Raw genomic sequence first — 9699 nt, 5'->3', positions numbered from 1 at the left:
GAAAGATTGATCTGAAACGCTCATCAAACGAACTTTGTTGTCTTCTAAATACTTCTGTTGCCGCTCTATATCTTCTTTCGTCACTTCAACGTATGCCTTTCCGATGCTCTATAGTTGAATAAGTATACCAATGTAATGTAGATTATACCGGTATATTATCAGGCAATTTATTTGATAAAACGGTATGCGGTATATTTCACGGTATATATGTTTACATATTTGTTTTTAAACTCATATAAAAAGAAGTAAATTGAATAAATTATGCAGCATAAAGAGTATCTCTCCAATAAGAAAGACACAAAAAACAACATTATTATAATACTTTTGTTTTGTTTGTTAATGTCTTTTTGTGAAATATGTAAAAAAATCAACTTACATTATCTAAATAATCATGTAAATGATAAAAAGTTGCTTCACATTGTATCTTTCCATTTGCATTTGGAAGACAAATGTTATCGTTTTGAGAAGTGGTCGGAATTAAAAAAAGAACGGTCAAAACAACAGCAATGCATATTACAGTAACTATTAAAACTATAAAAGAAATATTTCTAAGGGTTTCAACCATTCTAATTTTTTTTCACTTAATAATTAGAAATACATGAAAAATGGAAAAAAGAAACAAATCCGATGAGCTTTCGATTTTATCTGCTGATAAATGTGTAGTCTTTGTAGATAGCACAAAAGATAGTAAAAGAAAAACAAGCATTAAACTGTACAAATACACGTATTGTACATCATGATCCTCTCATGTATAAAATATTTATGAATGAATGTAATTAGAAATAAATTAAGAAATCACTGACATAGTTATGCACAGTACATTTCGTTTACATTATTTTTCAAAATAGAGCAGATAACTGTTAATCCGAATCGAAAAAAAATATTTTCCTGTGACATTCAACATTTTATTTGAAATTTATAATTACTTAAACCATGTAAACATCAAAAGTGAACTGATTTATTCGTTATTTCAATTTAAAGTGAAATGACATTGCTTATCGTTAGACCAAGTATAACTAGCAAGACAAAATGTTACTATATTTGGAGACGCGTCTTAAGAAAGAAATAAACAAATAAAATATTTATTTCACGTGGGAAAGAACTTTAGGAGACTTATGTCTTCTCATAACGTAGAAAAGTTCACCCAGTGTATTAATGTAAAATGCAATCATTTCTAAATATAGATTGACACCGAGTTTAAATTGTAGTAACAAGTACTGCGTAATTGTATTTATAATAAATGTATAGGCCAGAGGCCTATTTTACTAACCATTAGGTTTTAGGAAGCATTTTTTAAACTTTACTTTTTCGTTTAAACATACGTAAATTGTGTTTCACAAAACGTTCGTTAGTTTTATCTTAAACTTACGTTAAAATAATTCGTAACTCTTCAGTAGATATTTTAAGAATACTTCAGTAAGGAGGCATTTCGGAAATATTGAATAACATAAACGGTCTTCTATCAGACAATTAAATTGTGAGCGCAAAAGAATGAAGCATTTAGAAAAGCTAAATTGGAATATTGTAATCTTGGAGTATTGTCATCTAAGGACACCGGGAAATTCTCTTAACAATAATATTCGTATTTTTTAAGTACATACTGTACCATCGGCGATTCATCAAACACTGGTTTCTCTCGATTTTAACTAATAATATTTAGAGGAGTAAAGAAAATCTTGAGAGAATCTGTTTGATCTACCATAGCTGTTTTATGTTGAAAAGTTTGTTTTGAGTGAATATGTGATATATCTTACTGAGAAGTGAGAAAACTGAAATGCTGTTCGCAAGTGAATTTATTTCTCACTTTACTATATAATGATTAGCTTATTCATTTTCTGGGGGATAATTTGGGGAGATTTTGTTTTGTGTGTGTGCGTGCGTGCGTGTGTGCGAGTGTGCGTGTTGGTGTGCATGTGTGTGTGTGTGCTTTTATATTACTTTATTCTTATCAAGCAAGGAAAACCTGGTGCAAAAAGATAAGCATCATTATATTTCAAGGAAAACACAGTATTTAAAAAATAATGTCTTTAATTTCTACGACAAAAGGATTGTCATTAAGATATCGTTAATATATCAGTACGATGCTTTACCATTAATTACTCCTATACTTCTATTCTTCATTATTTTGTCTTATCTATTTAGTCGTTATTGGAAATGTATATCGTTTGCATACGGTGTCTCGTTCGGGGCATCTCGGCACATACCAACTCGAAATAATGAAAAACACGAAATTATATTAGTGAAAAGTGAAATAACGAAATCACGATGTTGAAAACACGATTCGTGATTTTACCAACATACTTTTGAATTTTCTCTATCGTAGTTTCGTTATTTCGACTTTTCAACATCGTATTTTCGACTTATCAATATTGTGGTTTCGTTATTCCGACTATTCACCATCGTTCTTCCAACATTTTATTATCGTGGTTTCGTCTTTTCATCATCGTAGTTTCGTCTTTTTTACATCGTACTTTCGACTTTTCACCATCTTACCACTAACTTTTCAGCGTTGTGGTTTCGTTATGTCAACTTTTCACCATCGTACTCGACTTCATTATCTTGGTTTCGGCTTTTCACCATAGAACGTCCCACTTATCATCATCGTGGTTTTTTACTTTTCACCATCTCATCTGCCATGCGTACAATGATCTTAACATAACAAAGAAATAATAATGGTGATGGCTTTTAGCATACGGATGTGCGTTCTCATTTATTGCGCATGCTTAAAAGGAAGGCGAAAGAACGATGATGAAAAGTGGAAAGTACGATGGTGAAAAGTCGAAATAACGAAACAACGATAGTGAAAAGTCAAAAGTACGATGGTGAAATCACGTAATAATATCTTGTTTTCACAATCATGGTTTCGTTATTGTTACATTTTACCATCGAACTTTCGACTTTTCATCATCGTTGTTTCGCCTACCTTTTAAGCATGCGCACTAAATATAATTCCAATTTTTATGTTTAAGGCATATATAAGTTTATCACAGCACTTAAGAGCAATATGGGTGTTCTGGTCAGACATCTGCACTCCAAACTTATTGATTGGTATATATGTACAATGTACAAAAAAGGTTTTCTTTATATCGGTCAATGTTTGCTATATACTCTTTTGAGTACAAAAGTGTTCTTGTCTTCTTGTCTGGTGTAACATTAGAACGACTGAAATTTTCTCCAAGCATTTGTTTAAAAAGAAAGTCTGAAAGTCTAGTCTATTACAGGGGCCTTTCATCTTAATGTTGTTTTTTGTGTTTTATGGGATTTCATTTAATTGTTTTTGTGTTTGTTTTTTTTTTTGCCTATCCACCACCCCCTCACATTTAGCTAAATACTTTGTAAGGGCGAACACTTTCACTCGTGTCGAGAAAAGCTTTCTTCATATTTTTTTTTTACTATTTAATTTAGTTCGATTGTGCTGGAAGCTTATAGCTTATTTAAACTTTCTCAACTCTGTTTCTGGAACAAGGCAGTACTAAGCAATAAGTGTAATTTTCTTGATCACGGAAACAACGGCTTGCCCCTGACGGGGTTTGAACCCACATGGCCAGCAATCCTTAGATTACTTATCTGACATGTTAACCACTCAGCTACTCCTCCAATTGGATTTAAAACGGAAACTCAATAAAAACAAGAAATGTGTCCATAGGACACGGAAGCCCCTACACTCAACTAACTAAAATATTTTACTAAGTAAAGTGCAAGAACTTTGCAAATATTGAATAAATCCACAATCAAACCCCAAGGTGCATAAGTACACATGCTGACCGACATTCTTGTAAACTTTCAGGCCTACACGTCAAAAACTTTTTGAGCTATGCATAAACAAGTTGAAATTTGCAAATTTATAATACGTCAAGGACAATAACTCTAACAAAACTGTAAAAAAATCCCCATGCAAAATCCCAGGTGCATAGCTTCACAGTGATGTTGATCATTATTCCTGTAAAGTTGGTTGATTCTACACTAGCACTTAAGGAACAAGTAACACAACATATTGAAACGGTTTTTACAAAGTCAAGCGCAATAATGCAATAACTACAAATACTACTGAATAAATCAACAAGCGAAACCCGTTGCACAACTACAAATGCTGACCAATATTCCTGTTAAGTTTCATGACTCTATGATAAATTTTAAGCTAAGCACTATAAAAATTGAAAATTGTAAATTTTCTCTAAGTCAAGGGAAATAACTCTAACAAAACATATAGATTTACAAGCGAAACCCCAGGTGCACAACTTCACATGCTGATCAACATTCCTGTAAAGTTTCATGACCCTCTGTCAAATATTTTTTGAACTACGTGTGACACAAGTTGAAAATTGCATTTTTTTACTAAGTCAAGGACAATTATTCCACATCCATACGAAAATACCCAAGTGCACAACGACACATGCTGGTCAACATTCTTGTAAAGTTTCATGACCCTAGGTAAAATACCTTTTAAGCTACGTGCGACACAAGTTGAAAATTGTAAATTTTTACTAAGTCAAGGACAATAACTATGACAAAACAGAATAAATCCACAATCAAAACCCCAGGTGTACAACTTCATATGCTGACTAACATTCCTGTAAATTTTCAGAGGGCAAATAAAAAATAAAGGGCAATAACTCTAATAATACTAAATAAATCCACACGGAAATACCAAGGTGCACAACTTTTAATATTTTCGATCCTTGAAGATCGTTCAGCACGACATTATTGTTGTGTATAAATTTTAGATGGTATTTTTAGTTTTTTTGTATTTGGCCTTTTTCAACTTGGGTGGTTCCAGTATTCCTACTCGGATATTGTTAAATCACCCTTAGGATATGTTGCCTGTTTTTTAAATTTGTCTTTTCACGTCGTGTCTGTGTTGTGCAGGCTTCATAACCTCAGATCCCATTTCAAAATTACATTTTATTCAGTTCTGCACACTGTTGTCTCGTTTAGGACACACGCATTATTTTACTTGGGGACCATACGCCGCTTTTCATTGAATGACACTACTTTGTCACATTGAAGTTTCCATGATAACCGCCGTATGAACACATTTGCGGATGATTCTAAACTCAAAATTTCACCATTTTGTGTGTTTAAATGTTGAGTTCTGCTTTGCTAGGGGGCGTGGACGGTGACTTGCACTTTCCAGTACCGCCCATGAACAGGCTCAATCAAACCGAGTCTGCAACATTTTACAATTTTGCTGTGTTGGGCTTTCTTTAGGGATTCAGATTTTCTCTATTAACATGCTGATCAACATTCCTGTAAAATTCCATAAAGCAAATATTTTTTGAGCTACGTGTGACACAAAATGAGAATGGACGGGCGGATTGACGAGGGTGAATCTAAATCCCCCCCCCCCCTAAAGTGGGGGCACAAAAGTCAAAAGATATATTTACATTGAAATAAGAAAATATTTATGATATGTTATCCTGAAACCAACTATTCATTAAATTTTTAAACGTGTTCATAGCCCATAAATGATCTATTTATCTATTATCAGCTTTACATTGTTCATGACAAACAAACTTCAAGTGCACAGAAGATATCCTCTATTTTTAACAAAATCGCACCGTTAACTTAGCGTTCAATTGCGTTTTAGCCGATAAAAGATTTAATGATATGTTACAATGACTTTGAAATATTATTTCATAAATAACAAGTTCAAAAAAAGTTTATCAATGCCAATCAACAAATCAATGTTTGACTTCATAAATGGTCCTATCATAATGTACTAATTATTTTTCAAAAATATTATGCAACCCGTACTCTGGTTCGTCAGGTTTATAATCATAACTCTTATGTCAACAGTTTTAAACTTTATGTCAACAATCTTTGTCCGTCCTTTAATACCTTAAATAAAACACGTAATGTTCTGATCGAAGAATATAACCTGTTTCTATAAATACATATTATATATATATTGTTAAGGGAATTTACCAAACTGACTTGTTTTATTTGTACATGATATTCATGTTCAAGGATATTGTGAAATGTTCAAGATAACAAAAGAATGGCAAAATCCGGTCAATTGTTCTTATAATATAAAACTTACTTTCGGTGACATAACCACGGTAGAATTTTTCTGACCAAAGGCCGGTCTAAAAATCAGTTGACTTCCTGTATAATATACAAGGAAGAACTGAATATAAGAAGATGTTTCTTTAAATTTTTAAAAATACAAAATGAAATCTAGAAATCTCAATAAAATGTGAAGGATAGTTCTTTTAATTCTAAGATAGTTCTTAACTAAAATTTATAGGATACTTTTTGTAACAATATACAGGATAGTTGTCAAATTGCTCAGATATAACTTCTCATTACAAATTTTAGTGAACAGTTTAGTGAAGAGTTTATTTTACACAAGATCTGAGTTTTAGATTTTGTCCAGAATAACGAGAATAATGATGTTCAATATTGTGTATAAAGTGTCTTATATATTATATGATTATAATAATGTGTTCAATTGATATAATGTTTATAATTTACATATATTTTGCATGTAAATAAAGCATTTATAAAAATAATTGCCTACCGACTGCGTAGATATTTGTGTTAGAAATTGAGAAAACTTACTCAACTGCAACAGGTTTGTTTTGAAACACATCTTAAAGTGTTCCATTTTTTAAATGGGACTCCACTGAGGTTTTTAGACATGATGGGACTGAAAATATTTTTTCAGATAAATGTACCATTTGATGTAGGTTGAGACCACTAATCTTTGTGCAAAATTTCAGATCATTCGCGCAATTCGTTTTTCCAGAATAATTATTCAAATTGTATAAAAATGACCAAAATGAAAAGCGTTTAAACGCTTTTCACTAAAATCGGGCTAAGAAAAGCATAAAAATGCGATTTTCAATGTATTTCAAAGTATATTTCTTAACTATCTTTGCATAATTATATTGCTGTTTAAAGTGCCCTAGAAATTCAAATGTTATGTTTTTAGGCTTTTAAACCGCCGTGGAGTCCCTTTAACAACACTAAAATAAATTATTATGTCATTCAAGCTGTGCTCACATCTCTATATGACTTTGCATCGAAATCTAAGTACTAACATTATGCAAGTAAACCAGTTTTACTTCGGCTGGGCATCTTTCTTTACAGACACTTCTTGTGTTAAAATTAAATTGTATGTGCCAACAAAAATATAGATTACACCATACACCCAAAGAATGAATACGACTGAAAAATGCCTTAAATACTATGATATCTCAACTCAAATACAAACCATGTACAAATACTCTAAGATATGCGAACTCATGAACCATCAAAACATCAAACAGTGAAATGTTAATCAAATTTATTTTACTGTAACACAGAAGTACACGTAATGCAATAAAGAATTTAAGTTTAATGGATGAATTACGAAAATATTTCCAGCCGAGTTAGAAGTAAGCGTATGACCGTTTGACATTTTGACAAAAATGTTTTCTCTTTTTGGAAGATATACCGCTCCATGTCGTATATTTAAGGATGTGACAATTGTCATATTCTTTAAATTGAAATACTTTGATTTGTAGATAATGGTTCGTTCTCGTTCCAGAGTAGTCCGTGTACATATTAGTATACCAATTGTACGTCTTGAATTTACGTCACTCCCGGTTGACGTGTATAGCTGCATATTAAACAAAATAGTATCTGTTTTTTATCTTTACCTGAATTTGCATGTAAATAAAAGAATCAATGCTCTTTTTTCAATGAATGGTGAACATGGTGTATATGTCCGGTGAAATGAATTTTCGACAGATTTTCACTTGTAATGTTAATGCCTAGTCTATGGTTTCATACCTGATGTTGTGTCAGTTTGTTCTTTCCCTGTTAAACTGGCTGATGGTTTTGCTTCCAAGAAAGATTTATCTGATATGCTCATCAAACGAACTTTGTTGTCTTCTAAATACTTCTTTTGCTGGTTTCTATCTTCTTGCATCACTTTAACGTATGCCTTTGCAATGCTCTATATTTTATAAATTTAATAATGTAATGTAGAGTATACAGATATAATATCGGGCAATGAATTTATATATGTTTGTATAGTTGTTTATTTAAAACTCATGAAAAGGCAGTAACTTAGATAAATGATACAGTATTAAGAATACCTTTCTATTTAAAAAAAAAAAAAAAAAAAAAAAAAAAAAAAAACATTTTTTTATTATTTGCAATTTTCATTTCATAATGACTTTTTGTGCATAGCTAGGTAAACTTTCTCAAATAGAGACGTTAATGTTTGTCCAAGTATGAAGTTTAATATCTTTCTATAAAAATTAACTTACATTGTTTAAGTAATTACGTAAATCATACAAAGTTGCTCCACATTGTATATGTCCTTTTTCAGCCGAAAGACAAATTTTATCGTTTTTTTAAAGTAGTTTCCATTAAACGAAGAATGTTCAGAACAACAGCAAAGCAAATAGTAGCAAACAAGAATACTACAAATGCAAGATATTTATAATTAGTGTTTTATCCATTCTTATACTTCATTATTAGAAAGACAAAATGTCATTAAAATGAAATTAAAAAACAAGTCCTATGAGTCTTAGTATTTGCTTTGCCATTTTATCTGCTGTTTAGAATGCACATTCGAAAGTAATAAGTACGTACTTTATTTAAAATTACAGGCATTGAACTTAGATTTTTGCATGTCTATGTTTATGTCTAAAATATTTATAAAGATTACTTAAAATTTTTGCATGTCTATTTTAATGTCTAAACTAGTTAACCATTTATGATCGTCTCAGGTATATATAATGCTTAAGATGTAAATAATTTATGAGTCAATGTAATTGGAAATAAATCAGACGATAAGCTACGCAGGCTACGCAGGTGTCCGAAATTATGTAATGTTACATGTTCAACTTAGCAGGTGCAGTGGTAAATGAAATATTGTAGGCGACATATTTAATGCGATGGTTACATAATGGTTGAAAGGGAAGGACATTGATAAACATTCAAGTATTTTATGACAATACAGAGTCACTAGGTCACCTTCACTTGATTGCGATGCATTTTTTAATATCTGAACGAAGGTGAATGACTAGAATATTTGAAACTTCCATTAAATACTAGATATAGTTCACAACTACCTTCTTCTCATAAATACTTGTATCATGCTTCACTTTTTAAGATCAACCAGAAATAGAAAGACAGACAAAGGGTTGGCGACGTATCAAAGTGTGTCTACACTATCCCGTTTAAACGGATTAACAGTTTAATTGATATTACTCTTCTGTATTCTTTGTACAAAAAGGTCAACTTTTTGCTTCTCTGAAAGCAATAATGCACAATTTTCTGGATTTAGCTAAGAAGTGTCTCATATCAACATATATTAATAGCAGCCAAATTAATCAGAATTTATAAAATAAAACCAGATCTTCCCAGAATTAATGAGCAAGTCAAAATTCTGTGTCTTAAAGAAAATGCCTGAATATCATTTATTAATGATATCATAAATCGCTGCTATATTTGGTCATACAGTGATCACTTAAATATGCTATTTAGTATCACCAAACTACTGAAATAATTTAAATACTTGAATAAATGCCAATAGCTTATGTGTTCATTTAATTAGGAATAAGCAAATGCAATCATTTCTAAACATCGATTAGACACCGCATTACACTGACCAAGTTTAATTTTCATTATCATGTTAGATATTGTAGTGTCTGCGTTTTAAAAATTATTGCATTTGATGTACTAAAATGTATGGGCCGGATG

The sequence above is a fragment of the Ruditapes philippinarum genome, unplaced genomic scaffold, assembly GCF_026571515.1.
Source record: "Ruditapes philippinarum isolate M1 unplaced genomic scaffold, ASM2657151v2 ctg2775_1_1_1_1, whole genome shotgun sequence".
NCBI classification, from domain to species: Eukaryota; Metazoa; Mollusca; class Bivalvia; order Venerida; family Veneridae; genus Ruditapes; species Ruditapes philippinarum.
Note: the sequence above shows the minus strand (reverse complement) of the source record.